Source organism: Nomascus leucogenys, chromosome 11, assembly GCF_006542625.1.
Source record: "Nomascus leucogenys isolate Asia chromosome 11, Asia_NLE_v1, whole genome shotgun sequence".
Classification (NCBI taxonomy): Eukaryota; Metazoa; Chordata; class Mammalia; order Primates; family Hylobatidae; genus Nomascus; species Nomascus leucogenys.
In genome coordinates this window covers 104,798,236-104,825,278 of record NC_044391.1, presented here as the reverse complement: position 1 = coordinate 104,825,278, position 27,043 = coordinate 104,798,236, and the positions used below count along the sequence as shown (strand labels likewise).

Genomic DNA, 27,043 nt, shown 5'->3' with positions numbered 1-27,043 from the left:
CTTGAGTGAATTCCTACATCAGCAGAAGAAAATCTGACAAAACGCAAATACCCTATTAACTCAAGCGATTAGAAAAACCATTTTCAACACACTATGGCTAAAAACGATTGGTCTTGAAGATTTTATTACTGTCAGCCTAATTTACAATTTTAAAACGACACAGTCGCAACCCACTTCTCAAACATTTTGAATTACCATGGGAATTAAAACATAGAAGTGTGTGACCTAGAATCCCTCAAACAAGGAAAACAACTCATCCAAGACGAGTATGGAAGAATCTTTACCTTTTAGGGGAGTATCTTCAAACTATCTTTTTTAAATAGTAGAAATCTGCTTTTAAATCTCAGCCAACAACAAGCAGATTTTAAATCTATTTTACAACCCTAATAAAATCCAACCTCTTAGCTGGTGGACCCAGTCTGTAGCTGCAAATACAAAGACGTGATTTTTGAAAAGCTGCCCACAAGAGCAAGTGATTAATCATTAAAATCCACTAAAATCAATTGTGAACAGCCACTGCCTCGGGGTGACCGTGGGGCCCCCTAAGATATGGCACTGTGATCTATATTTAGCTATCTAAACACGTTTACAGAACTGGCAACAACGAATTCGCAAGACTTCCTGCGAACCACCCCGGCAGATAACGCGACACTAGTTAAAGGGTGTTAATTTTCCGGTCCTCGGAGGGTGGGCCACGGTTGCCGACCGCTGCGTGCCCAGAAGTGCCTGCAGGATCAGGCAGCAGCAGCGGCGGCGGCCACCGAGGCTACCAGCCGCCCGCAGCAGGGGCGGGAGCGCGCCTCCCGCACCCGCGCCGACCGGTTCCACTCGGGCCGCAGCTGCAAAAGCAGCGAGAGCGCGCGCTCCCGCGCGTCCTCCAGATCACCTTCAAGGGGGCGGGAAGAATGGCCCAGGGCAGGCCCACCTAGTGACAATAAAAACTCGCCAATAAAAACTCGAACTCGCCCTCGGGTACCGCCCACAAGCCACCGCAGACGCCCAATCCCCGCCGCGTTAACAGTCTTCACCCGGGGTGTCCAGAACTTGGGGGCGGGTCCACTAGGAACCAAATTAAGAAACCGAGTCCTGGAGTGGTAAGAAGGTGGGGAGGTTAGGCGGGGACTGCGCCGGCGGAACGCCCGCTCCCCCGCCCGCCCCGGCTCCCCAGGGACGGCAGCAGCGGGCCGGGTGTCGCGATCGTGGTAAACAAAGGCTCGCAGGGGACGGGGGCGGGAGTAACGGTCAGGTGACAGTGCCGAGCGCATTTCGCAATCGCTTTAATGGGGCTTCGCTGGCCCGCGGCCCTGGGGACCCCACCTTGACCCCGTCATTCCTCCCGGACAGAACTGACGGTCGTTCCACCAAACCGGAAGGCTGGATTTGAGGCGGTCGCACTCCCCCGGGCTTCCTGAAATAAAAAGTAGCGCCCCGTTCGCGGCCCATCGGCAACAAGCAGCACCCGTCTGCCCAGCCACCTCCCCCGGCGGCGCCCGGCCCCGCGGCGACTAGGCTACCGCACCTGCGGCTACCCTCAGTCCCGGCGGCCACCCCCTCCCACCCCGCCCTCGCCAGGCCGCACCAGCCGCGTCGCGGTTCCGGGCCGTAGTGCCAGGAGGCGCGCGCGCCCTCCCTCAGGGCTATAGCTACCAAGCGGGGGAGGAAGACCCCCCAGGTGAGCCCTGCAGGCCCCTCGCCTCAGAAAGGGGCCCTGCAGCCCAGCTGCAGCCTCTCCGCAGACCGCCAGTCTGGCTCTGAGAGGCCGGCCGCCGCTGGCTGCCCTCCCGCAGACACCCCGGTGGTCAGGACTGCCGTCGCCCCTCAGCCCCCGAGGATTCAGACTCTGGCCGGTTCCTCGCCTTTCGGCCGGTCCCGGAGCTGTCACCCCCGGTACCTCTCGGCGAACGCTGGAAGCAGCCAGCAGCGGCGAACCCCGCGGCCCCTCAGCGGCCGGCGGCGCAGCGCACTCTCCAGCGCCGGCGTCTCCTCCAGCCACCAGTCTGTGCCGCAGCTCACAACAAAGGAAACATGTGACCGTCCGGGCCAAAACACTGAGCGTCACCGACCCCTGGCCAATCCGGGTGGGCGTCCTCCGCCCCGGGGAACCCCGGGAGATGTAGTTCACGCTTCCCGGTGGCCTCCGGGGCTACCTGGGGCTCCCGCCGTGGGGTGGGTGTCGGGTGCCCAAGAGGACGAGACCCACCCCAAGGGCTGCTGACTCAAAAACACTGTTTTAAGCAGAGACAGTTAAAGAAATGCCTCTTGTGTAAGGAGCCGAGTGAGAAGCCAGGGTCATTTGTTTCCTTCCCTCAAAGGCTCCTGCCACGTCCCAAGGAAAAAGCCCGCGATCAGCCCTTCGACTTTAAAGCTTGGGTCGAAGCTTAGAGAGCTTTTTATTTGACCCTTTGATAGACAATCGGAAATCGGGCCTGAGGGCCTGAAGGGTGGACGAGACTAAAACCCTAGTCCTTAGAAGGAGCAAGGAAAATCACCTCTTTTTTTGATAAAGCTGTTACTGTCACTGGCATCAAATCCTAGGTTACCTTTTTATTTTAAATGCACATGCACGTCGACCAAAGCTGTCACAAATAGCTGTTTTCCAAGGTAGATGGAGTTCCTAAAAGACATTGTTTTGTCGTTTTGTGTCGGCAAGCTTTTTGTTTTGTTTTGTTTTGTTTTGGGACAGAGTTTCGCTCTGCCACTCAGGGTGGAGTGCAGTGGCGTTATCTCGGCTCACTGCAACCTCTGCCTCCCAGGTCCAGGCGATTCTCCTGCCTTAGCCTCCCGAGTAGCTGAGACTACAGGCGCCCGCCACCACGCCCGGGTAATGTTTTATATTTTTAGTAGAGACTGTGTTGGCCAGGCTGGTCTCGAACTCCTGGCCTCAAGTGATTCGCCTGCCTTGGCCTCCCACAGTGCTAGGATTACAGGCATGAGCCACTGCGCCCGCCTGCAGGTATTCTTTTAAAGGATGATTGCAACCATTTAACTAGTTTTTGGTTTCTGATTTAAAAATCTCTATCTTCTACATGTCATGAATACAGTCATGCCTCTATTAAATTAGGCGTTGTGTTCTGATGACCAGAGGTGGAAATAATATGTAAGGCCTATATACATGTCTTTTAAACATACTTTTTAGGCCTCTTTTCTATCTCTTATTCAATTATTTGAGCTATTTCTTCTGGTATTTATATATTTCCAAATAATGTATGACTATTTCCTATTAAAGAAGCTGTCCTTCTCATAATCTGGTTAAATCATTAATGTTTATGCTAATGAGACCATGTATTTATTATTCATTGTTGAGACAAATCGTATACAATTTCCCGTCTTGTATGGCTTTTGGTTTTCCTTGGGGTTTTAATAATTATCCTCTTTCTTTGCTTATTTTATTATGGATCTATCACAATGTCCTCTTAGTTTTTCTAAAACGATAAAATGCTTTCAATACAACTCCATATAATCAAACCCATCAGATAATCCATCGTGTGTGTGTGTGTGTGTGTGTGTGTGTGTGTGTGTGTGTCTCTACTTTTTTCTTAGAGTCATTGGTCCGCAGTTCCAATGACTGGGAAGCTTGCTTCTCTGTCTTGGGTCTTCCCTTCTCCAGCATCCTAGCATTTTCTTCTGTGATTTCGAGCATTGCCTCATATTTTGGTAGAGCACATTCCTCTTAAACAGCTTCCTAAGAAAAGCTCCATGAGAAGTAAATCTTTTTGAACTTTTCATGTCTAAAAATATCATCACTCTATTTTACCTTTGAATGATGATGTTGCCTAATCATACAATCTAGATTATAAATTATATTTATTCAGGATTTCGAAGATACTGCTTTATTAACACCTAGATTCCAGTATTGCTGTCGAGAAGTACAATGCTGTTCTTATACTGATTTTTTATATTTGTTGATGTGTGCTTAATAATTCCCACTCCTCAGGAGGTAGCTGCTGAATGGGTTCACGTGGACTTCTCTTAGCAGCTCCTTATGAGCACCCCAGAATCACGGATTAGCCTTCTTCAGTTTTGTTATTCCTTGTGATTTAAGACAATTTCTGGATTTTGGAACTTTTTTGTGTGTGTGTGACGTAGTCTCGCTCTGTCGCCCAGGCTGGAGTGCAGTGGCGCAATCTCGGCTCACTACAAGCTCCGCCTCCCGGGCTCACACCGTTCTGCCTCAGCCTCCCGAGCAGCTGGGACCACAGGTGCCCGCCACCACACCCAGCTAATTTTTTGTATTTTTAGTAGAAACGGGGTTTCACCGTGTTAGCCAGGATGGTCTCGATCTCGTGATCCACCCATCTCAGCCTCCCAAAGTACTGGGATTACAGGCCTGAGCCACTGCGCCCGGCCTGGAACTTTTTATTTACTTATTTATTTTTAATTTATTTTTATTTTTGAGATGGAGTCTTGCTCTGTTGCCCAGGCTGGAGTGCAGCGGTGCGATCTCGGCTCACTGTAACCTCCACCTCCCAGGTTCAAGCAATTCTCATGTCTCAGCCTCCAGAATACCTGGGACTACAGGTGCCTGCCACCACACCCAGCTAATTTTTGAATTTTTAATAGAGACGGGGTTTCACCATATTGGTCAGGCTGGTCTTGAACTCCTGACCTCAGGTGATCCACCCACCTTGGCCTCCCAAAGTGCTGAGATTACAGGTGTGAGCCACTGTGCCCGGCCTGGACTTTGGAACTTGATCCTTCCAGTTTTGAGTAGTCACAGCTGACCTGGATGTTGCTGATGTTGTCACACTTTATCTTGTTCTCCACCTGTTTACTTTTGTGCATATATTTCTTCATCATGGTATAGGCCAGAAGTTTATAGTCCTCCTGCATAGGAATTTGAGGGTCATAGGAAGATCTTGACTTAACACCTCAAGACTCTTTACCCATTTACAGTGGGAAAATCTGGTGATGTAAGTGACAGAATAAGGATGTGCTTTGGCTCAAGCCAGGTTGAGGTGTGCCTTTGTGACTTTTACTTTAAATGGACTCAGGGAGCAGGAACGTCTGGGGATGTGCAGAGGTACATGGCATTAAGCTGGGCCAGGGCCTTGGGGTGACAGACAGGCCACGAAGCACCTAGTGAGTCATCTCTACCTTCATAAAGTCCCAACTGTCTGACAATACATACGAGGTCCTTCTTGATGCACCCTAGGGCCTACCTCTGCAGCTGGAACACAGCCTCAGTGGACAACCTACAGTTGCCCAGAGGACTGTTGCTGTCTCTGTCTCCAGACCATTCCCGGCTATAGCCTGCTCCCTTTGTATCTTATGCCCCCTCCTTCCCATCACCCCATTCACTAGGCTAGCTCCTGCCCCGCCTTCCCTTCACCCCATTCACTAGACTAGCTCCTGCCCCTCCTTCCAGGAGGCAGCTTAGAAGTTGCTCTCCTGGGAACTCTCCTTTCCCCCCATTTCCCCCTGGGCTAAGTATCTTCCTTCTATCTCCCCACGGTAGCCTGTCCTTACCTCTTTCCCAGCAGTTATCACACTAATTGTCCAGGTTTATTGTATTTTATTTTATTATTTTTTGGAGACAGGCTCTTGCTCTGTTGCCCAGGCTGGAGTGCAGTGCCATGATCTTGGTTCACTGAAACCTTGAACCCCTGTGCTCAAGTGATCCTGCTCTCCCAGCTTCCTGAATAGCTAGAACTACAGGTGCATGCCACCTTGCTTAGCTAATTAAAAAATTTTTTTTAAAGATGGGGGTCTTGCTGTGTTGGCCAGGCTGGTCTCAAACTCCTGGCCTCAAGTGAACATCCTGCCTCAGCCTTCCAAAGTGTTGGGATTACAGGTGTGAACCACCTTGCCCAGCCTGTCCAGCTTTATTTATATGCCTTTCCCAACTGACGATCCTCTGAGGTCAGGGATCATCTTATTCATTTTGTATCCCAGTGCACCTAGTAGGTGTTCAATATGTATCTGTCAACTGATGGAATGATCTCTACTTGTTGTTTTTTGTATTTTTTTTAAGATGGAGTCTTACTCTTGTCACCCAGGCCAGAGTGCAGTGGTGCAATCTCAGCTTACTGCAACTTCTACCTCCCAGGTTCTAGCAATTCTCCTGCCTCAGCTTTCCAAGTAGCTGGGATTACAGGCGCACACCACCATGCCTGGCTAATTTTTTTGTTTTGTTTTTTTTTTGAGACAGAGTCTCACTCTCGCCGTGTCGCCCAGGCTGGAGTGCAGTGGCGCGATCTCGGCTCACTGCAAGCTCCGCCTCCCGGGTTCAGGCCATTCTCCTGCCTCAGCCTCCTGAGTAGCTGGGATTACAGGCGCCTGCAACCACGCCTGGCTAATTTTTTGTATTTTTGGTAGAGACGGAGTTTCACCATGCTGGCCAGGCTGGTCTCGAACTCCTGACCTTGTGATCTGCCCGCCTCAGCCTCCCAAAGTGCTGGGATTACAGGCGTGAGCCACCGCACCCAGCCCTGATCTCTACTTCTTAAAGGGAACTGAGAGAGCGAGAAAGTGCCAGCAGGCCCTTTGGGATCAACTTGGGGCTCACCTACCCGATGAGGTCCTCAGACAGTGCAGGGTCATCAAACAACTCTGAGAGAGGGAGGAAGAGGACCTACAGGCAGGCAGCCTTGGAGACCGGAAGCCCTGGCACACAGGCAGGGGCCTATCCAGCGGGTGGGGGCTCCTCAGGCAGCCAGAATATGGGTGGTCTTGCCATTGGTGGAGGGCCCTGGGGTTATGCCTACCCCAGAATTCAGTCAGTGTGGTTGGGTGGCAGCCTTTCCTCAGCTGGGGCTGGAACAGAAGCAGAGCTGTCAAGACCAGAGGGAATCTGCTGAAATCAAGTGAGATGAAGCCATAATGTGATTTATTTTGTGCAATGTTTACAATCCAAGTCTGCCTGGAGGTAGACGGTTGGAGTCAAGAGAACCGGAAGGTCTTCAGACCTATTCCCTCTCCTTTCAGGAATAGAGTATATCATGCCATATTGTGTCTTCTTGCAAACCCCTCAGAGTAGTCCTTGTTTTGCTCTCCATAGCATCCATGACAGCCCTTAAGATTTGAAGGTAGCCAAGCATCCATAGTTCCACCAGCCACTCATTTTTCCCCCCTGCAGCCTCTTCCCCATGCAGTGGTCTGAACCACTTCTTAGACATCCCCAATACTTTCAGACTTCCCTGCCTCCCCTCTTGGCCTCCAACCAAGGTCTCCCCTATCCCCAATTGTAGCAGAAACATTGGTCATCCTTTAAGGCCCATCTCGGGTGCCATCTCTTTGGTGGGGTCTTCTTGATTCACTCCTCTCTCCCCGACCTGCTACGAAGCAGTGCACACCTTCCAGTCCTTTAGAAAGTGGCACCCGCACTGTTTTCACCCAGGGTCCTTTGACGTGCTACAAGGTCAGCACTTTGAGCTCCTCTCTCATAACAAATCCCAGTTGAAAAGCATTGGTGAATGGAGATTTTACTGAAGGCTTCATGAAGAGAGAATTACATGGCATCTCGTGCTACAAAACTCTGTAGCAATCCCCACCTCTGCTCCCTCACCTCAGTGCTCCTCTTTTCCCACTGATTCTCTCTGGGCCTCTCTCCAACCTCACGCTTGGGTTTCCTCCCTTTCCGTGTTCTCTGCCACCTTCTTCCCAAACACACTCCCTCCTCCCATCTCTATTTCTGTAATACATATTTTCACTCTCATCACCTTGCAAACAAGAGCTCCAGAGAACATCATAAATAAAATTATCCCTGCCCACCCCAGCCCCACCCCATTTTCCTTCAAACGTATTTGACATCTCAGCAAGCCTGCTACACAATACTCCCCTCTCCAGAGTGTGGAGTGAAGGGGAAAGCAAACACAATACACTAGTTGCTCAGGCACCAGAGCCTCTTCAGTCTTGAGGGCCACCCCTCCCTCCTTTCTTCTCTGGTGAGGTCAGGTGATGCATTTCTGAAGCCCTACTGGATGAAGCGATCTGACCCTTCCTAGCTATGTAAACGCCAGGAAAAATTTGAATTGTCCTTCTGGGACCTCACTCCCACTCCAGCCCAGCCACTTATGGCCCCACTAGACCAGGCAAAGCTTGTGATCAGAGATACCAGCATTAAATTTCAAGAAGGAAAGACATAGCTGGAAATTTTTCTGTGTCGAGATTTGGGTAACAAGGAAATCTGCCACCTGGAAGGTGAGCTCCCCCAACTCCTTCACTGAGCTTTTCCCTCAAGGGTGTTATCTGCCACAGGGTGTCCTTCCTCACAACTAAGGGAAGAAGTGGGCCTTTCCATCTCATGGGGAGGGGAGGGAAGTGGCAATCCTTGGTTTGTCCCTAAAACTGTCCTTCACAGGTTGATGAGGTGCCAGGCGGTTGGTGCCTCAGTGGCCTCATGATTTTGTGTGTGACCAAACCTATCTAGATGCAGATAAGGTGGTGGTCATCACCATTAGCCCCGAGTTCTGACTTCAGAGGGGTAAGGCATACCTGCATGCTTCCTCCGCTGTGATGCCAGGCCTAGCTACACTCTTTATTCTGCCCCACGGACATTTGATTTCATCTCCATATAGAATTCCTGGCTGGGTGCGGTGGCTCACGCCTGTAATCCCAGCACTTTGGGAGGCTGAGGTGGGTAGATCACGAGGTCAGGAGATTGAGACCATCCTGGCTAACATGGTGAAACCCCGTCTCTACTAAAAATACAAAAAATTAGCCAGGCGTGGTGGTGGCTGCCTGTAGTCCTAGCTACTCGGGAGGCTGAAGTGGGAGAATGGCGTGAACCCAGGAGGTGGAGCTTTCAGTGAGCCGAGATCATGCCACTGCACTCCAGCCTGGGTGACAGAGTGAGACTCTGTCTCAAAAAAAAAAAAAAAGAATTCCTGCTGCTGGAAACCCAGCAGGCTTTGACTATCCCCAGTTTCTTGCCTCCAAGGCTGCCTGCCTGCATGACACTTAGGAGGCATGCACTAACTTTAACTTGATTTTTCTTTGCTGCGCCTGGCACTGCTCTCCCTCCAACTGCTTGCAGTTTCTGAGAGTGTGTCTTATCCACCTGTGATCTTGATTGCTTCGGGAGCCCTCCCAGGAATCCTGCAGTAGGTATGAAGGGAAGGGATTGGACCTATCCAAGGGTATCTGCAGCTGACCTCCTCTTCTGTTCTTGAAAGACCCCATCCAGTTTCTTAAGAAATCATCTGTTAAGGCTGAAACAACAATCTCCAGCCCAAGAATGATCAATTTAGTAATCTCACCTGGGGCTGTGCTCATCAGAGCCTCCCTCTGAAGCACCCATTCAGAACAATGCAACCACCCAAAACCTCCAGTGCAGATCTGAGAGCAGTTTCCACACACTGATAGTCCAGGGACTACCCTAGTCTATGTGGTGCCATTTTTCACTCTCTTGCATAAACTCAGCAATTTGACACTCATATCCTCTGTTTCCCTCTAAAGACTTAAAATCTCAGTGTTCTAGTTTAGCTTTAAAGTTGAAGAGTCTAGGCGCAAAACTTAGCTTTACTTCTAGTAGCTATACATCCCCGAGTAAATTACTCAATCTTTCTCAGCCTTAGTTTTATCATCTGTAAAATGGGCTAAAAACACTTTATAGGCCGGGCGCCGTGGCTCACGCCTGTAATCTCAGCACTTTGGGAGGCCGAGGCGGGTGGATCACGAGGTCAAGAGATCGAGACCATCCCGGCCAACATGGTGAAACCCCGTCTCTACTAAAAATACAAAAACTTAGCCGGGCATGGTGGCGGGCGCCTGTAGTCCCAGCTACTCAGGAGGCTGAGGCAGGAGAATCACTTGAACCTGGGAGGCGGAGGTTACAGTGAGCCGAGATTGCACTACTGCACTCCAGCCAGGCGACAGAGTGAGACTCTGTCTTAAAAACAAAACAAAACAAAAAAACAACAAAAAAAACACTTTGTAGAATTGTTATGAGGATTAAATGAGAAAAAATATATATCTCATGCCTGGGTTATAACAAATGCTCAATAACAACCAAAATTGTTGTTCTCTTCTCCTCCACCAATTCTATGTCTTCTATGATTTGTCCTTTGCTTTAAGAACAAGAGAAGCAAAGAAGGAAAGAAATGAAAAGTAAAAGAATATATGACCTCTATTATATACATTTGAAGAACAACCCTGGAGAAATGAAATGATTTTAAAACCTAGAAACCAAAGCCAGCTTTTCCGAACACCCATCCAGGATCCTATCCTCTAAAGAGAGATTGTCAACCAGGTGGAGAGAAGCAATCGCGTCTGTTCTTAAAATATCTACACTCAAAGGCCAAATAACTGAGCTTAAATTTGATTGCCTCTGGGTTGCCAACCAAGGAATGAGGAGTCATGGACTGAGGAAACCTGCATTTCTTTCAGTAACCTTTTCACATTAAAAAAAAACAACCACCAAAACCCAAAAACTATGTGCATATATATAGTATTCAAATATTTTTTTAATATTTAATTTCTTTTGGTGCCTGATTCGTGATCAAAACAAGCACCTGTATTCACTATTGCACAGTCTCTTTTGCTTCCAACCCCAGAGTGCTCTGAGACTGGCCTAGAAAACAAGGAGGGCTCCCAGGTCACCAGCACACAGGGACAGAGCCTCTTGACCCCGCTTGTGACAGCATTGCAAGCACATGCCTGACATATTTTGGAAAGCCTGCCTGGTTCTATTGCTGGTACATGAAAGTTTTGCTCCAGCAGCAAATCTCTAAATTTAGATACCTTTCAGGATGAACTCTGAGTGATCTTTGTCCCAAAGACTAGTAAGAAGTTGGAGGGCATCTTGCTTTTTATTTAATTCAAATGCCAGAGTTGATATTTCATAATGCAAGACTTGTGAAAATTGCCGTATTAATGGAAAATAAAACAAAAAGATTTCTGCTTTATAGTTCTCATAAAAATTTTACCCTGGGTTTGTTTTTATTTGATGTGAGTTAGCAAAGTATTACCATAATCTATTATTATAATATGGTATTATAATATGGTAATACTTTGCAAAGTCACGTGAAATAAAAACAAACCCAGAGTAAAAAATTTTTTCCTAGTAACTCTATGGGAGTATCTTGGTTTAATACAATTTAGGAATTTTAGCTCTAATACAATATCTTGATGCATAAAATTTGCTATTTTAATTGAAGAAAAGATACTTTCCCAATAAATTAAGAAGATATTAAAGACAGAACCTTTAAGGAATGCTGAGTACACTTTAGCGAAGAACCGGCTCCTGGCAAGGCCAGCTCCACCATTGTATCTTTATGGAGAGCCAAGAATTTACCTTTGGGGCCGGGCACAGTGGCTCACACTTGTAATCCCAGCACTTTGGGAGGGTGAGGTGGGTGGATCACCTGAGGTCAGGAGTTCGAGACCAGCCTGGCCAACATGGTGAAACACTGTCTCTACTAAAAATACAAAAATTAGCCAGGTGTAGTGGCACGTGCCTATAATCCCAGCTACTCGGGAGGCTGAGGCAGGAGAATCACTTGAATCCTGAAGATGGAGGTTGCAGTGAGCCAAGATCATGCCATTGCACTCCAGCCTGGGCAACAGAGCGAGACTGTCTCGAAACCAAAAAAACAAACAAACAAAAACAAAAAAACACGATGAAAGAATATACATTTGGATTTGGATTCAGATCCTGGCTCTGGTACCACCAAAAGGGTGATGTTGTATGCTTTATGTAACTGCTTTGATTCTTGGCTTCTTTGTCTGAAAAGAGAATCTAGTAATACTTTCTTATTATAAGAATTAAATGACAGCTTATTAAAAACGAGCACCTAGCTCTCAATAAATAGTAAGAATTATTCACTCAAGACATAATGGTGGGTGTAATTCCATCAAGGTGCAATGGTTAAGTACTATTATGACAGGACATAAGGTCGCATTGACATATCCTAGCAAAGGATGTTTCTTATCAGAGAACATCATGGGGTAATGGAACAAGATACACAGAAAAAGAGAGGGGTTCTGGGGAGCCCCACCATAACTTTCTCAGCCACTCAGATACCCTGGACAAATCACCTAATTCCCTTGGGTCCTAGTTTCTTCATATCTAAGAGGAGCACTGTTACTTGCACCCGAGAGAGTGTCAGGCTAAACTATTTCCAAAGGTCTGTTTGATTTTGGAAGTACTGGGTAGTTTTTTGTTTTATTTTGTTTTGTTTTTTGTTTTGTTTTGTTTTGAGACAGAGTTTTGCTCTTGTTGCCCAGGCTGGAGTGCAGTGGCGCAATCTCGGCTCACTGCAACCTCCACCTCCCAGGTTCAAGCGATTCTCCTGCCTCAGCCTCCCAAGTAGCTGGGACTACAGGTGTGTGCCACCACGCCCAGCTAATTTTTGTATTGTTGGTAGAGATGGGGTTTTGCCATGTTGGTCAGACCGGTCTTGAACTCCTGACCTCAGGTGATCCACCCATCTTGGCCTCCCAAAGTGTTGGGATTACAGGCGTGAGCCACAGCACCCGGCCCAGTACTGGGTAGTTTTTGATTGAAGGAACTTTGGTGGAGAAGTTATTCTGGTGCAAGAAACACCCAATTCAGGACATACCTGAGGGCACATGAATTCTTTGGGAAGGAATTGTGTGGATGTCAGAGGTTACAAATGACCAGAAATCAGGTTCCAGTTCTGGGAGTGAAAAGCCAGCTTTCTAGGCTAATGGGATATGGGAGGACACAGCTATTTACTTTGGGATCAAATTGAACCCATTTCCTACCCCAAACCTTTACAACAACCCTCCCCAAAGTAATGCTGTCCCCAAAGGCTTTCCAAGCTAGGTCCTTCGGGGAGCACCTCTTCCTCTGCAGCCCCCACTGCTCAGGGACAGCCCTGAGCCAACCTGCCCTCCCTCCAAGCCATCCCACTCCTGTACCTAACTGAAGTCTGCCCTGCTCACCACCCTCCTGGTGGGACGCTTCACCTCCCCCAGTTCTGCCCCTAGCTCTTTCTATTTTTAGCTCCCAACTCAGGGACTTTTTAGAATAAACAATCACATGCACTATGACATTTGTGACATTGCTGGCTTGTGCATGCTCCCTGCTATCTTCTCATTAATTATCCCTTGCTTTAAAAGGAAGAAATTAATAGTTTTTAAAGTCCCTTTTCCCTCAATTTGAAAGTATTACACACCCATTGTAGAAAAATGTCTAAAGCATGAAGAAGAAACTGGATATCATCTACGATTTTCTGACCCAAAGACAGCTACTGTTTAGTCCTTTATATCCATATTTATAGTTTATTTATATCTATTATATATACTTTTACATATTTGAGTTTGTACTATACAAAATAAACTCGTGTCAGTATTTCATAGGTGGTTTTCTGTTCCCTTCACTCTGGTCTGTCTTGATTGGTTGCCTCTTCCCAGTCCCAATGACATTGATCTGCAACTTGGAGCTAGCTTCTATCAGCATGTTATTACCAAATATTGAGATAAATGAGGGGTTTTATATGCTAAAAAAAAAAAAAATGTCCTTGGCCAGGTGCGGTGGCTCACGCCTGTAATCCCAGCACTTTGGGAGGCCAAGGCGGGCGGATCACGAGGTCAGGAGATTGAGACCACCCTGGCTAACACGGTGAAACCCCATCTCTACTAAAAATACAAAAAAATTAGCCGGGCTTGGTGGCGGGCGCCTGTAGTCCCAGCTACTCAGGAGGCTGAGGCAGGAGAATGGCTAGATTCCGGGAGGCGGAGCTTGCAGTGAGCCAAGATCGTGCCACTGCACTCCAGCCTGGGTGACAGAGCAAGACTCCATCTCAAAAAAAAAAAAAAAAAAAGTCCTTCTCCAATTTGAAGATGGCTTTAGCTCATCAACTCTGCAGGCATGATTCCCAGGACAACTTTATTTTTGCTGTTTTTAAAATTTCTTAATATATAATAGCTTCTGGTGTTCCCCTATATTTTAATTTTAATTTTTATATTCCCCCTTTCCTTTTTTATGAAAAAGAAATTTGTAATAACATTAAAATAAATATTTCATTAAATATTATTCATAATGACATTATGCTATCCATCCAACTAAGTATTTCACGTATATTTTTCATAGGCTCAGAATTTGTCTACATACTGCTTCATGTGGTGTTTTGTTGTTGTTGTTTTTTGAGACAGTCTCGCTCTGTTGCCCAGGCTGGAGTGCAGTGGCACGATCTCGGATCACTTGAACCTCCACCTCCCAGGTTCAAGCAATTCTCTGCCTCAGCCTCCCAAGTAGCTGGGATTACGAGCACCCGCCACCACACCCAGCTAATTTTTGTATTTTTAGTAGAGATGGGGTTTCACCATCACGGCCAGGCTGGTCTTGAACTCCTGACCTCATGATCCACCTGCCTCGGCCTCCCAAAGTGCTAGGATTACAGGTGTGAGCCACCGTGCCCGGCCTATGTTGTTGTTTTTTTCACTCAAGCCTACTAGGAACATTTTCCATGTTTTATTAGGTCCATCCAATTATCCTGTTTCCTTGACCTCACATTAATAATAACAGTAATGGCCAACATTTCCTGGGCACCATTGCAGGTGCTTAAATGCTTTACCTGCATTATCTTATTTAATCTCCACACAACGCCATGAGGCGGTGACTACTATTAGCTGGCCCCTTCTGACAAGTGGAAAAACTGAGAGTTGGAATCCTTAACCAGTTTGCCCAAAAAGTTGAAGTTAGAAAGTCTGACTCTTTTTTTTTTTTTTGAGATAAAGTCTCGCTGTGTCGCCCAGGCTGGAGTGCAGTGGCGCGATCTCGGCTCACTGCAAGCTCCGCCTCCCAGGTTCACGCCATTCTCCTGCCTCAGCCTCCTGAGTAGCTGAGACTACAGGCGCCCGCCACCACACCCGGCTAATTTTCTTGTATTTTTAGTAGAGACGGGGTTTCACCATGTTAGCCAGGATGGTCTGGATCTCCTGACCTTGTGAACCGCCCATCTCGGCCTCCCAAAGTGCTGGGATTACAGGCGTGAGCCACCGCGCCCAGCCTCTTTTTTCTTAGTAATTATCATTACTATTCTTGTAATCACAAAAATACTGTGTGTGTGTTGTGTGTGTGTGTGTGTGTGTGTGTGTGTGTTCCAATAAAAGCTCACTGGCAAAAGAGACAGTGGGCTGGCTTTTTCCTGTGGGTGGCAGCTTGCTGACCTCAGGTGTAGAGTACAGTGCTCAGCCCCATCCTGATACAAAACAAGGTGCAGCCATTGATAAAATCATGGTTAACAATAAGTACAACAATGCTATCCTCCTCTAGGACACAGAGGTGAATTGGTCACATCTGTACCTACCAGAAACTCGCCATCTAGGACGTGCAGGGTGCTGGAGGGTAAGCAGCCAAGAGGTGAGATATACATAGAACTGCTTTCTGCTTAAATCTGTTTAAGCCCCATTTAATTTGGAGTCCCCTGGACTCATAGTTAATCCCTAACAGAGGGCTAAATTCCTGGAGAGAGGAAAGCTAGGACTTTAACTCATAACTGAGATTGCCCAGGAAGCCCCAGTAGAGGTGGCTAATTTTTGCCCTCTGCCTCATAAGATGGACTAATCAGGACCTCGGCCAATCCGACTGACCTGAATGACAAACACTATTGCTTTACCGAGGCGGCTGGAGTTTTCCATCTTCTAAAATCAACACCCCTGTCCAATCACTTCGAGGCAGTTTATTGAGTATTCACTTAAGGATCAGAGACAAAAGCTCTGTGTAAAACTGTAACGTTCCCGTTAGGTACCATCTAAGGAGGGTAAACAGGAGAAAGTACACCTTTCAAATGTTAATCTGATGCTGTAAACAGCAGTTGACTTCTCATTTACATGGGCAAAACGCTTTAAACTATTTTAGCAACTGTTTTATGTAAGAAAAAGAGATAGGATTTTGATGGTTAATGCTACATTTTAAACACATTATCTCTACAGCTACTATCTTAAGAAATAATAGTTTTTGCATTTGTGTCTGCTTTTCTTCTTGAACTTAGTCGTCCTCTAACCAAACTGGCGGGCAGGGTGTTGGACTAGAAAGGTCGTCTGTATAGTAGGCGTATCTCTGTGGCTGGGGTTGAGGGATTGATTGTTCAAGAAAACATCCTTTTGTTTTGAGTCAGAAGAGGAGGATGAGAAGGAAGAACACCAGGAATCCCAGAAACCTCTTCACTCCCGGGGACATAGGAATGGTCGGAAGTGGACGGGCATGCTCTCTGTAGAGATGGGCATTCTGGATGTACGCTTGGATTTCCTGAGCCCTTTTATTCCACATAAATTACTGTAGTTATTGCTGATGTAAAGCTGCAGCCTGTCCTTGGGAGAATATTCTCTTTCTACAACAATATTCAGGATATTGTCAGAGTGGGACTTTCTACTTCTCCTGTGGAAATGGTGATGAGATCTGGATCCTTTCTCTTCAAAATGGTACACCCAGGTCTTGTCACTCATTGGACGCTGCCTGATCTTGATGTTGCAGTTTCCATTGTCAGTGACATCCTCTGACCTTCTGTGGTCTGGATTGAGACTTGGATTGTCTGAGTACTGGCAGATGTACTAGTTTTTCATTAGGCATGATTTTTTTTTTCTAGACAAAATTCTGAACTTAGACTCTTTAAGGACTCTGCACTTCCATGCAGCAGAGTTCAAAGTTTCCATACTGCTGATTTTCTCACAATCTTCTGCCTCGATTTTTTTCAGAGTTTGCAGAGAATATAAGGATGACCTCAGCTTGCTTCATCCATCCACTGAAGCTACTGTGATGTTGGGCAAAGCCAAAGAATCCACAGAATCCTGAGCACGTTGCTCTGGTTTCAAGTCTGACAAAAACCCCAGGGGATTTTCATACCCCTGTGTTTGATCATTAGCCTATCCTGAAGCCCCATGGTCCAGATTCAATTTCTAGAGCCTTCTACTGCTTACAGGGCCTGGGTGGTTGCCATGAGCAGCAACACTGTTCATCTTGTGCCCAGTCCATATCAGGTCAGTAATTTTTACTTGCAAGGTTCTGGTTGTTTTGCTTTAGCTAGTTCTTATTTTCTTTCTTTCTCTCTTTCTCCCTCCCTCCCTCCCTCCCTCCCTCCCTCCCTTCCTTCCTTCCTTTCTTTCCTTTTTTTTTTGACAGAGTCTTGCTCTGTCACCCAGGCTGGAGTGCAGTGGTATGATCTCAGCTCACTGCAAGCTCTGCCTCCAGGGTTCAAGCGATTCTCCTGCCTTAGCCTCCTGAGTAGCTGGGATTACAGGCACCCACCACCATGCCTGGCTAATTTTTTTTGTATCTTTAGTAGAGACAGGGTTTCATCATGTTAGCCAGGATGGTCTCCATCTCCTGACCCCGTGATCCACCTGCCTCAGCTTCCCAAAGTGCTGGGATCGTAGGTGTGAGCCACCGAGCCCAGCTTGTTATTTTCGAACATGCTATCAGATATCCAATGCTGATTGGCTCGAATATCCATCTCATTGGGCTGCTGCTGAAGAGGCTTTTATCACCAAATTTGAGGAGGAGCTATGTCGTATAATCTTCATGCCCACCAGTCCTTCAGGGTCTTCTGGGGTTTAGTGCCGTACTCTGTCTTTCCAAAATTCTGCATTGATAAAAATGTACCTTGCTTGGAGAGACTCAGATTATCCAATTTCTGAGAAAGGGTGTCATCATCATTGCCCAAAAAGCCAGAAAACTTGTAGTTCAGAGCAGGGGACAAGAGGAGAGACTGTCTACACTGATCTGCTGACCAACTGTTTTTGCCCATTCAGATACTTTTTCTGGTGTTTCTTGATCAAGCTGACTGAAATGGATAATTGGAAGAATTAGAAGCATGGATGTCTTTATGAGGCTGCATTTTTTTTTCTTTCTTTTTTATTTTTTTGAGACGGAGTCTCACTCTGTCACCCAGTCTGGAGTGCAGTGGTGCGATCTCGGCTCACTGTGACTTCCACCTCCCAGGTTCAAGCAATTCTCCTGCCTCAGCCTCCTGAGTATCTGGGACTACAGATGCTCACCACCATGCCCGGCTAATTTTTGTATTTTTAGTAGAGATGGGGTTTCACCTTATTAGCCAGGCTGGTCTCCAACTCTTGACCTTGTGACTTGCCCACCTCGGCCTCCCAAAGTGCCAGGATTACAGACGTGAGCCACCTTGCCCCGCCCGAGGCAGCATATTTTTGAGTAATAAATCTGACTTTGGGAAAGAAGAGACATCCAACAAAAAGGATTTATGCTGGACACGAGAAAAGCACGCTTCTGCAGCACCCCGGCACTTCCCATCGTAGGTCATCTGCACATGGTCAACACTAATATGTTCCCACAGATTTTACAGCACTCTGCATGGACAGGCTCAAAACAACCACAGCAGAATGGGTGGCCATCCTTCATAACATACCTTGTCCTCTGGGGACCATTTCGTGCTCAAGGCAGCAGAAGTGTTTCATGTGCCAATGGTGACTCTCAGTTTCTGTGCAAACGTCAACAAAATTATCTCAGCACATGCTGAGCATCAGGGTTTGAGCAATTCAGCATGGTGCCTGCCACAGTGAATTTTTTCATCCTGATGAAAATAGACGAGGTTGACCAGCAGCTCTTTACACGTGAAACAGACAAAACAGAATGAGTACCAGCACACTCCAGGGCCCACTCGAGAGGCAAACACTGCAATTTTACCTCAGTTGATCTTCAACCCACATTGCTCACACATAGCATGCATTACTGCTCTAGACAAAAGTTTAATCATGCCTCTTCCAAGTGCTTCTTTCTGCTGCTAAGCATTGAACGCTTGGAATTCTTTATTCTCATCTTCATTCAAAGACTGACAGTACTATACATCATTATCATGTCGTAGCAACTGGTATACAAGCCCTTTAATCAGATGTTTCTTTCCAGGGATGTTAATATAAGGACATTTTCCTCTGATAAGCAAGCAAAAGAGAGCTAGATTTGCTCTGGTCTAAGGCCCAGGGGACCTCGGAGTACTCCTCCAGTGCACAGCCAGAATCATTATCTGATATGGAACTTCTCTAATACCTAAAAGGCAAATTTGCTCATTTTGGGCTCCGTCTCCAAAGGCATAATAATAAAGCCAAAAGCCAGTTTTTGCAGTCACAGGACATCAAACAATGGCTGCTCTGTTGGCCTGCTCCATTCCCAGGAGTCTTAGTGAGCGAAGCTGCTGAAATGCACTAACCTCTTCGTCTTGAACTCTTTTTCCTGGAAGCAGTGGGCTGGCATAGAAAACTCATTGGGTTCCGGAGTCAGAGAGAACTGGGTTCAAATCCCAGTTCTGCTACTTACTAGTTGAGTGAGGTTGGGCAAGTTCTGTAACCTCTCAGAACCTCAACTTTCATGTCTGTAAAATGGATATGATATTAATAATAGGGATGTAGTAAGGATTAGATAAGAGAAACAACATGAAGCATACGGCCTGGTGTATACTCTCTGTTTAACAAATAATAGTTCTTTCCTATTCTATTTTTCTGTTAAACAAGAATTGAACTAGGTCTGGTGTTGCCATCTGTGATAGGCACTAGGATCACCATTCTCATATTTGAGTATGGCTTGGAGGAGACCACATTTTCTCCATGCCTTTGTACATGTTGTTCCTCAGCCTAGAGTTGTGATTCTCAAACTTTACCATTCATCAGGATCACCTGTAAGATTTGCTAAAACTCATATTTCTGGAACCCACATCTAGAATTTCTTACTGTATGTCTGGGGAAGGGCCTGATAATTTGCATTTCTAACAGGTTCTTAATTGATACTGGTGCTGTTGATCTGGAAATGCATTTTGAGAACCACTGGCCTAGAACAACGTACCACATTTCCTATCCTCTGGCTAACTCCTACTCATCCTTTGGGTCTCAGCTTTGATTTTATTTCCACCAGAAAGTCTTTCTTACACCTGAAGTCCAAATTAGGTATTCAATCTCTGTGCTTTCAAAGCTCCCTGGACTTGCTCACTCATAGGATATATCACAGTGTTTTGTAATTGTCTTGCTGCTTGTCTGTGTCTCTTACTAGCCACTATCTACTTTGGAAAAGGGATCATGTCTGCCCTATTCATGGTATCTCCAGCACCTTGCTCTGTGCCTGGCACATAGTGGGTGCTCAATAAATGATTGTTGAATGAATAATTGAGTCAGACTGTGGGTAGCTAGAACTAGAGCTTAGGGACTCATAAAGGTGGGGCAGATAAAAGGAGTAAGTTCTGTGTTTCACCATGTTTGCCAGGCTGGTCTCGAACTCCTGACCTCTGGTGATCTGCCCACCTCAGCCTCCCAAAGTGCTGGGATTACAGGCATGAGCCAAAATACAAAACTTAGCTGAGCATGGTGGCAGGTGCCTGTAGTCCCAGCTACTTGAGAAACTAAGGCAAGAGAATCTCTTGAACCCGGGAGGCTGAGGTTGCAGTGAGCCGAGATCACACCACTGCACTCCAGCCTGGGCGACAAGAGTGAAACTCCACCTCAAAAATAAAACAACAACAACAAAAGGAGTAAGTCCTATCAGTGGCTAGTGGCCAGGCAAGTCCAGTGCCAGGGACATCAGCAGAAAGTATCAGGAACTATAGGTGCAGGGCCTGGACTTCAGAAGCTGAGTTCAGCCTCTGGAAGGACTTGGGTCATGAAGAACAGGGCGGAAACCAGTGTCATAGACACTCAGCAGGGACTTGAGACTCAATATCTGATTAAGATGCTTGATCCAAAAAGCCCCAAGAATTTAAAATATTAGTGGTCCCATTCTTGTTTGATGGCTCAACATATGGTCTATCTTCGTGACTATTTCATGTGCACTTGAAAATATTTCTTCTTTTGTTAAGTGATGTGTTCTATAAATGTTAGCTAGGTCAAGTTGGTCAATAGCATTGTTCAAATCTTTGATATCCTTACTGATTTTCTGAGTACTTATTTTACTAACTATTGGGTAAGAAGTGTTTATATCTCCAAATGTAATTATGGATTTGTCTTTCTCCTTTATTTAGTTAATTTTGCTGCATGTATTTTGAAATTATATTATTCAGTGCAGACACATCAATGATTGTTATTTATTTTTTGTGAATTGCTTACTTCATCATTATGAAATGTTTTTCTTCATCCTTTTAAAAGGTTCTGAAGTCCACTCTGATATTTATAAAGCCACTCTATCTTTCTTTTTATTTATTTCTTTTTTTTTTTTTGAGATGGAGTCTCACTTTGTCGCCCAGACTGGAGTGCAATGGCGCGATCTTGGCTCACTGCAACCTCCGCCCCCTGGGTTCAAGTGATTCTCTTGCCTCAGCCTCCTGAATAGCTGGGATTACAGGCGCCTGCCACCACACCTGGATAATTTTTGTATTTTTAGCAGTGACGGAGTTTCACCATCTTGGCCAGACTGGTCTTGAATTCCTGACCTCGTGATCCACCCACCTCAGCCTCCCAAAGTGCTGGGATTACAGGCATAAGCCACTGTGCCTGGCTGCTTTCTTTTTTAAAAAAACATATTTACTGAGATATAGTTTACATATCATACAATTCATTCATTTGAAATGTATAATTCAATTTAGGTTGTGCAAACATCACCACAATCTAATTTTAAAACACTTCAGCTGGGTGTGATGGCTCACGCCTGTAATCCCAGCACTTTGGGAGGCCGAGGAAGGCAGATCATTTGAGGTCAGGAATCCAAGACCAGCCTGACCAACATGGTAAAACTACATCTCTACTAAAAATACAAAAATTAGCCGGGCATGGTGGCTCACACCTGTAGTCCCAGCTACTCAGGAGGCTGAGGCATGAGAATCGCTTGAACCAGGGAGGTGGAGGTTGCAATGAGCTGAGATCACGTCACTGCACTCCAGCCTGGGCAACAGAGTGAGACTCAGTCTTAAAAAAACAAAAACAAAAACAAAACACTTCATTGTCCAGATTTCTGTTGGTTAGTATTTGTATGGTTTAATGTTTTTATCATTTTACTTTATAAAAGCCAGCTTTATTAAGAAAAATACTTTTACTTATAATCTTTCCATATCTTTATATTTAAAATGAGTTTATTATAAGCAGCATACAGTTGCATCTTGCTTTTTAAATCAAATTTGATAATCTCTGCCCTTTAAAAAGTGTTAGATCATTTACATTTAACGTAATTTTTGATATGGTTGTGTTTTAATCTATCTGTATGCCATTTGCCTCCCATTTGTCCCATCTGCTTGGTCATTTTTCCCCTTTTTCTCTGACTTCTTTTTGGATGGAGTATTTTCTTCTCCACAATGGGCTTATTATCTGTATTTCTTTTTGTCTTATTTTTTAGTGGGTGCTCTAAGATTTACAATATCCATATTCAATTTATCATAGTCTGTTTTCAAAAATATACTATTTCATTTCTAGTGTAAGAAACTTATAACATTATACTTTCATCTTCCCCTTTTTGTCATTGATGCTATTATTTTCATACATTTTACTTCTATGTATGTTATAAATCCTGCCATGCCTAGTTATTATTTTTGCTTTAAATAGCTATTACCTTTTATAGAAATTAAAATATGACAGAAAAAAAGTATTGTATATGTACCCACATATTTACCATTTTTGGCACTCTTCATTTTTTATGTCAATCTAAGTTTCCATCTGGTGTAATTTTCCTTTTGCCTGAAGAATGTTTCTTTCTTTTTTTCTTTTTTTAACTTAGATAACAGATCTACTAGTGACAAATTCTCTCAGCTTTTGTCTAAAAAAGTATTACCTTGTTTTTGAAGGATATTTTCACTGGATACAGAATTCTAGGTTGATAGTTTTTCTTTTTGTTTTGTTTTACTTGCAGTACTTTAAAGATTGCTTGCATAGTTTCTGATGAGAAGTCAGTGATCATCCTATTTTTTTCCTTTGTATGTTATGTTTTTTCTCTGCCTACTTTTAATATTTTCTTATTATCACTTTCCCCCTAGCTATTTGATTGTGATATGCTTTGTGTGTGTGTGTGTGTGTGTGTGTGTGTGTGTGTGTGTGTGTGTATTTATCTTGCGTGAAGGTTTGTTGGGATTCTTGAAGCTACAGGTTTATAATTTCTATTACATTTGGAAAATTTGAGCAATATTTTTGTTTAATATTATTTCTGCCACTCCCCCACTTCTGCATCTTGTAATCCCATTATACCACTTTATATTGCCCTACGGGTCACTGAAACTGTGTTCAGTTTTTTCAATCTTTTTTTCTCTCTGTGCTTTAGTTTGGATAGTTTCTATTACTATGTTTCCAAGTTCACTGATATTTTCTTCTGCACTGCCTAAATTGTTGTTTAACCCTTTCAGTAAATTTTTTATTTCAAACATTATATTTTTCATCTCTAGGATTTCCATTTGGCTCTTATCTATATCTCCCATTTCTCTCTGCATTACATTCATTTTTCTTTTAAATACTTGAGCATAACTACAATAGTGGTTTTTGCTTTTTTTTTTTTTTGCTAATTTCATCACCTCTGTCATTTTTGAGTTTGTTTTTAACTGACTGATTTTTCTTCTAGTCATGGATCACTTCTTAAAATTAGAAAAACTTCTTTGTATGTCTTATAATTGTATTTTAGAGACAGCATCTTGATATGTTGCCCAGGCTAGATTGGAACTGCTGGCTCAAGCAACCTTCCAGCTTCAGCCTCCTAAGTAGCTGGGACTACAGATGCATGCAACCATTCTTGTCTATTCTGGTGATTTTTGATTGGATGCTGGACATTTCAACATTTGTTGAGTGCTCAGTTTTGCTTTTTGCCTTTTAAGTATGTTAGACTTTGTCCTGGCAGACAGTTAATTTATTAGAAGATCAGTTTGATCTGTCTGAAGCTTGTTTTTAAGTTTTGTTATTGTAGGTCTAGAGTATCCTTTACTCTGGGACTAGGGTAGTCCTACAAGCAAGGTGTGGTGCTTCTGGGGTCTTTACTGAATGCCCCAGGTACTTAATACAGTTCCTTCTTTCTGGCTGATTAGAACTCAAATGTCTCCTAGGTCTGGGTGAACTCTGGGAATTTTTCAGCTTGCAACTACTGGTAATAACTTCCCAGGATTTTTGTGAGGATTAAATTAAGTAACGCATACGAAGAGGATTGCAGGGGATTATGATGAGGAAGAGATACATAAAGGGCTTCTGGCGTGCTGGCAATATATTTTTTGATCTGGGTGGTGGTTTCATGTGTGTTCACTTTATAACTATTTGTTAAACTGAATTTTTTATGTGTATGTTATACATCACAATAAAAATGAAAAGAAAACAAAGAATATAACATACTGCTGGCATATAGTAGATGCTCAATAAATGTAGCCAGCCTGATTCCATGAGATAAGAGATGTAAAATAGCTGGCAAAGAATCCAGCACACAGGGTTGGGGGAGAATCCTGGATAATTTCCTGTAAGTAAGCTTTTTATGGAAGTATAACCTAATAAAGAGAAATAAACAGAGCTTAAGCACATAGCTCCATACATTTTTCCAAAACAGAACACACCCAAGTAACCAGTGACCAGGTCAAGAAATAGAACTTAATTGGTTCTTAATTGTTAATGTAAAACAATATGGAATGGGATTTTCCTGATGTCTCACAATTTTGGTTAAATTCTCAAAGCCGATAAGAATTCCTCTTTATTTCTAAAGAATGATTTTAGATATCCCCTCAAGGTTGTCTAAAAAATAGCAGAACTGGTCCTGTGACTATCAGCCTCTGTCATTCACTTTCAGCCTCATAGAAGCCTAGGAGTTCTAAGGGAGCAAGAAGCATAGAAGCCTAGGAGTTCTAAGCAAGCGATCTTACAGATAACAGATTGCTTGCCTAGGAGCAGGGTAGGAGATGTGCTCAAGTGATGGGCTGAGAAGGAATCACAGCCCCTGTGTTTCCATGGAGCCAGGGCTGAAAGTGAAGAGAGTTCTTGGGAAGCCTGACATGCAGACTTTGGAGTTTATGGGGTTGGGGAGGTGTTGGTGGTTGAGTGGTGGAGGGTTGGAGTTAGTCATAGCAAACATAGAGGCCAATGTTTGCTTCCTACCTAGAAAATCATTAAGGCAAGAGGAAGGCTAGAGAAGACCATGATGGCATGCTAAGGAGTGAGAGCCACAGTTTGGTGGGGCAAAGTTACATGAATTTCCTGGCAGAGTGAACTCTGCAATAGACAGTGAGATTTCAGCTGCCTCGGTGAGGACCTCTGTCATAGGGCATCCACCTTCTTCAATTTTTTTTTTTTTTTGAGATGGAATCTTGCTCTGTCACCCAGGCTGGAGTGCAGCGGCGCCATCTTGGCTCACTGTAACCTCTGCCTCCTGGGTTCAAGCAATTCTCCTGCCTCAGCCTCCCCAGTAGCTGGGACTACGGGCACGCACCACCACCCGCGCCACCACTCCCAGCTAATTTTTGTACTTTCAGTAGAGACGGGGTTTCACCATATTGACCAGGATGGTTTCGATCTCTTGACCTCGTGATCCCCCCGCCTCAGCCTCCCAAGGTGCTGGGATTACAGTCGTGAGCCACGCACGCCCGGCTGATCTTCTTCAGTGTTGATCCCCTAGCCACAGATCAGGCCTAAGGTGAGGGGGATTGGATGTGAGTTTTTTTGTTTACATTGGAGTAGGATTTTAAAAACATCCCCAAATGAGGCTATTCATACAACCACAAGAGCCTGAAAAACTTTAAGATCTTCCTGAGGTGTCCAGGGGCTAAAAGAAGGGATCCAGCTGGCCAGGCACGGTGGCTCACGCCTGTAATCCCAGCACTTCGGGAGGCCGAGGCACGCGGATCACGAGGTCAAGAGATGGAAACCATCCTGGCCAACATGGTGAAACCCCGTCTCTACTAAAAATACAAAAATTAGCCGGGAGTGATGGCGGGCGCCTGTAGTCCCAGCTACTCGGAAGGCTGAGGCACGAGAATTGTTTGAACCCGGGAGGCGGAGGTTGCAGTGAGCTGAGATTGCGCCACTGCACTCCAGCCTGGCGACAGAGCGAGACTCCGTCTCAAAAAGAAAATTAAAAAAAAAAAAAGAGAGAGAGAGAGAGATCCAGCAAGGCATGTTAAAGGACATTAGGAGAAAAATTAAGCCATTTCCTGTTTGTATTTGTACCGCTGGAGTGCAGTCCGCTGTGTGTGTGTGTGTGTGTGTGTGTGTGTGTGTGTGTGTGTGTGTGTATGCACCTAATTCTGCTGGGCTATGACTAGGTGTGGAGAATTTCTCCTCCATTATAAGGTACACTTTTCTAGGATGAGAATTCACTAAATCCCATCTCTCGTCTATCGACAGTGCTAGATAAATACAGGCTGATCTTTTTCTCCTCCCCCGCCCCCCCGCAATCCCCCCGCAGATGGAGTTTCGCTCTTGTCACCCAGGCTGGAGGGCAGTGGCGCGATCTCAGCTCACTGCAACCTCTGCCTCCCGGGTTCAAGCGATTCTCCTGCTTCAGCCTCCCGAGCAGTTGGGATTATAGGTGCCCGCCACTATGCCCAGCTAATTTTTGTATTTTTAGTAGAGACGGGGTTTTGCCATGTTGGCCAGGCTGGTTTTGAACTCCTGTCCTCAAGTGATCCACCCCGCTCGGCCTCCCAAATTGCTGAGATTACAGACGTGGGCCACCTCAACCAGCCTCTCCCCTTTCATTATTATTCGCTGAAGTATTCTGTATCTGAAGTTTTCCTGATGATTCTTAGACTTGACCCTGTTTTAAAATCTACTGCTTCCCCCACTCCCACCAGATACATTTTAAATTCATGCTTTCCATTAAATGGAGGTATCTTGGGCCTGTTCCTGGGAATTAATGAAGCAATCTTATTTATCAGCAACACACATACAGATTAGTCTGCCTAATGGCAATATTGATACTTTGTATTTACCTCAGAATTTGTAAAATAGGATAAAAAGTTCGGGCACTGTGGCTCACGCCTATAATCCCAGCACTTTGGGAGGCTGAGGTGGGCAGATCACCTGAGGTCAGGAGTTCAAGACCAGCCTGGGCAACATGGTGAAACCCTGTTTCTACTAAAAAATACAAAAATTAGCCGGCCGTGGTGGCAGCGCCTGTAATCCCAACTACTCGGGAGGCTGACGCAGGAGAATTGCTTGAACCCAGGGGGCGGAGGTTGCAGTGAGCCAAGATTGTTCCACTGCACTCCAACCTGGGTGACAGATTGAGACTCCATCTCAAAAAAGAATA

General features: G+C 45.3%; 1 pseudogene; it reads right to left on the bottom strand.

Moving 5' to 3' along the window:
- Positions 1-15,843: 15,843 nt before the first annotated feature.
- On the bottom strand, positions 15,844-18,964 carry LOC100591021 (annotated as a pseudogene).
- Between the last annotated feature and the right edge of the window lie 8,079 nt (positions 18,965-27,043).